This window comes from Canis lupus, chromosome 27, assembly GCF_003254725.2.
Source record: "Canis lupus dingo isolate Sandy chromosome 27, ASM325472v2, whole genome shotgun sequence".
Lineage (NCBI taxonomy): Eukaryota > Metazoa > Chordata > Mammalia > Carnivora > Canidae > Canis > Canis lupus.
The window spans coordinates 45,218,332-45,222,437 of record NC_064269.1 but is presented as its reverse complement, the minus strand read 5'-3'; the positions used below and the strand labels follow the sequence as shown (position 1 = coordinate 45,222,437).

At 40.7% G+C, this 4,106-nt stretch overlaps 1 non-coding gene across 1 annotated transcript; it reads right to left on the bottom strand.

Annotated features, from left to right (window-relative positions):
* Positions 1–446: 446 nt before the first annotated feature.
* Positions 447–634, bottom strand: LOC112669105 (U2 spliceosomal RNA). The gene has a single exon (XR_003142070.1). It is a non-coding gene; the product is annotated as a U2 spliceosomal RNA (small nuclear RNA).
* Between the last annotated feature and the right edge of the window lie 3,472 nt (positions 635–4,106).

The following is a 4,106-nucleotide window of genomic DNA, read 5'->3' as shown; positions in this document are numbered from 1 at the left end:
CGGTGGCGCAGCGGTTTAGCGCCGCCTGCAGCCCGGGGCGTGATCCTGGAGACCCAGGATCGAGTCCCACATCGGGCTCCCTGCATGGAGCCTGCTTCTCCCTCTGCCTGCGTCTCTGCCTCTCTCTCACTCTATGTCTATAATAAATAAATAAATCTTAATTTTTCTTAAGAAAAAAAAGTTAGGACCAGCTATGACAATTGGGTATTCTATAAATAATGTACCTGCATACTTTATCTTGCAAATGAGGGCACTTTTGATATTGAAAGGCAGAATAATAATAATATAATCTTATACATACATATTATAACATATATAATTAATATATAATAAAATATAATTAATATAATAAATATGAAGTTACTATAGTGAAATATATAATTAATATACAACATAATTATTCCTGTATAATTATAAGATTGTATTATTATTATTATTTTGTCTCTGAGGGGGCCACCATTCCTGAAAGTACTATAATAACCTGGTTGATGTGTGGAGTGGACAGAACAAGCTCCTTTTCCATCTCCGTTCTCCAAAAATCTATTTAATATGTCCATGGATAGAGGATGTATCAGATATTAAAGTGATAGGAACAGATACTACACTTGATCTAAGCCAAAGGCTGAGAAGTGATGAAATGGGTAATTATTAATAACTGTGCCAGAACAACAGGTGTAAACCAAGAGTGCCCTGGAATGTATAGTAGCCCTGTCAATAAATCTCTTAGAACTCAAAGTCATTCATTCAATAGCCATTTTTCAGATGCCTAAGTGTCATGGTCTGTATTAGGTGCTGGAGAGTCTAAGACAGATAAACTGAAATTCCTGCCCTGAAGAGTTTTCTGTATAGCTAGGGAAGCAGATAAAAAAAATCAGGCAATTATTGTGAAGTGTTAAGTTCCATGATGGATATCAGCCCAGGGTAAGGCAGGCAGGAAAGACACCTGAGCTAAGTATGTATGTATGTATGTATGTATTTATTTATTTATTTAGATTTTATTTATTTATGAGAGACACAGAGAGAGGCAGAGATGTAGGCAGAGGGAGAAGCAGACTTCCTGCAGGGAGCCTGATGTGGGACTCCATCACAGGACCATGGTATCGTGACCTGAGCCGGAGGCAGTTGCTCAACCGCTGAACCACTCAGGTGCCCCAGTTTTTATTTTATTTTTTAAAGATTTATTTATTTATTTGAGAGGGGAGGTGCAACAGAGGGAGAGAATCTTTAAACAGACTTTCTGATGATCACAGAGCCCCCACATCAAGGGCTTGATCTCCTGACCCTGAGAACATGACCTGATCCAAAACCAAGAGTTGGATGCTTAACTGACTGAGCCACCCAGGGGTCCCTTGAGCTACGTTTTTAAACAACAAAGTGTTACCAAAGGGTTTGCTGAAGGTGGCAGAGGGTATGTTGTTGAAGGCTTTCAGGTACCAGCTAAGCAATTGGGACAATGAAATAACAGTATTAATAGCAAGTTAGATTTGCATAGCCTTTTAGAGAATTATCAAAAATTGGGTTGCTTGCCCAGAAGAAAATAGAGAAGCAACAGTGTCAGCATAGCCAGAGGAAATGAGAATAACAATCCATAAAAGAGATGAGCACTCAGCTCCTCTTGCAATTTCCACGGAGGCCAATCAACAGCTGCTCCCAAGGGCCCTGTTCTCCACCTACCTCTCTTTCTGCATTCCCCCTGGATGACCTCATCCACTCCCAAAGTTTCAAAGGATAGTTAGTTGTTGATGCCTCCTAAATGGGTATGCTAGTCCTGGGCTTTCTGCTGAACTGCAGGTCTGAATATTCCCTGCTCATTGACTCAAATTTAACATATGTACTAACATTTCCCTCCCTCCTCAAATCTGCTTTCTTCTCTGGTGTTCTATATTTTACAGAATGACCTCTCTGTCTACTCTGTTTGTTTTTTTTTTGTTTTTTCTTTTTTAAACAGGAGAAAATAAAATCTATTTGTTTTTTAAGTTTTTATTTTTTTTTTTTTTTTTTTTTTTTTTTATTTTTTTTTAAAGATCTTATACTTTAATTTTTTATTTATTTATGATAGTCACACAGAGAGAGAGAGAGAGGCAGAGACACAGGCAGAGGGAGAAGCAGGCTCCATGCACCGGGAGCCTGACGTGGGATTCGATCCCGGGTCTCCAGGATCGCGCCCTGGGCCAAAGGCAGGCGCCAAACCGCTGCGCCACCCAGGGATCCCTAAGTTTTTATTTTTATTTATTTTTTGTTTTTTGCTTTTTAAGTTTTTAATTCCAGTACAGTTAACATGCAGTGTATTTCGGGTGTACAATATAGTGATTCAGGGATCCCTGGGTAGCGCAGCGGTTTGGCGCCTGCCTTTGGCCCAGGGTGCGATCCTGGAGACCCGGGATCGAATCCCACATCAGGCTCCCAGTGCATGGAGCCTGCTTCTCCCTCTGCCTGTGTCTCTGCCTCTCTCTCTCTCTCTCTGTGACTATCATAAATAAATAAAAATTAAAAAAAAAAAAACAATATAGTGATTCAGAATCCTATACATTACTCAGTGTTCATCAAAATAAGTGTACTGTTAATCCCCTCTACCGGGACGCCTGAGTGGCTCAAGGGTTGAGCATCTGCCTTTGGCTCAGGTTGTCATCCTGGGGTCCTGGGATCGAGTCCCACATGGGGCTGCCCACAGGGAGCCTGCTTCTACCTCTGCCTCTCTGTGTGTGTCTCTCATGGGTAAGTAAAATCTTTAAAAAAAAATCCCTTCTTCCTATTTCACCTGTCCCCCCCCCCCCCCCACCTTCCCTCTGGTAACCACCAGTTTGTTCTCTATAGGTAAGAGTCTGTTTCTTGATTTGTCTCTTTTTATCCTTTGTTCGTTTGTTTTATTTTTTTAATTCCACATATTAGTGAAATCATATAGTATTTGTCTTTGACTTACTTCGCTTAGCATTATACTTTCTAGCTCCATCTATGCTGTTGCAAAGATTTCATTTTTTTTAAAGATTTTATTTATTTATTCATGAGAAACACAGAGAGAGAGGCAGAGACACAAGCAGAGGGAGAAGCAGGCTCCTCAAAGGGAACCCAATGTGGGACTTGACACTGGATCCCGGGATCACACCCTCAGCCAAAGGGGCTCAACCATTGAGCCACCCAGGCATCCTGTCTCAGTGCTTTTCAAGCCCTATTTAAATTCTCTTGATTGTAAGATCCCCTTCCCCACCTTTATTTAGCCTCAGCCAAAAAGGAGAACTGAAGCTTTCATTAAGTTACTCTGGCCCTTTATTAAAGGCTTGCTTGAGAGACAGTTGGGATTTGGCTTGCATTCTTTTCCAGCCACCTGAATGGCAGGTTGAATGGGTTTAATGGATCTAAGAGGATGACAGGGAAGGCCGGTGACTAATGCATTTAGCCACCTTATTTCCAGAACAATCACCTGAGTGAAAACCTTCTTGTCATCCTTGATCAACCTTGTTAAAGGGAGTTAGGCTGGTATCAGTCCAGTGCAGAATATGTGCTTGTACATACATGATATTGAGAAATCAGAGCCTTGTTTTACAATATCCCTCCCAGGTTTTGCTTCATGGTAATGATTCTCATTCTCCATGATCTGTCATCAACACTGGCGACTTTTGATCACCTTCTCCCTGAAACTCCAATATCCTTTAATTTCAGTGACCTAACCGTGTATCATTACTTCAAAGGCAAAACAAAGTTAAGAACTCTACTCTCACCACAGGGATCCTGGCTGGCTCAGTCAGGAGAGTATGCAACTCTTGATCGTGGGATCTGGAATTCAAGCCCCATGTTTGGTATAGAGATTACTTAAAAAAAAAATTTTTTTTTTTTTTTAAATTAAGACATGTGGAGTCAAACTGCTGGGGTTTGACTCTGGGCTCTGTGCCTTGTTGAGTGGGCTCAGGCAAAGCTCTCTGACTCTCAGAGAGCTTAAGTGATAGTACTTACATCATCAAGTTATTGTGAGAATTAAATGAGTGAATAAATTTTAAACACTTAGAATAGTACCTAGAAAATGATAGGCACTTAATTCATTGTCATTGCTTTATATTTGAATTCTCTCTGTTGCCTTCTTTGGCTCCTCTTCCAATTCCCTAAATGTGACT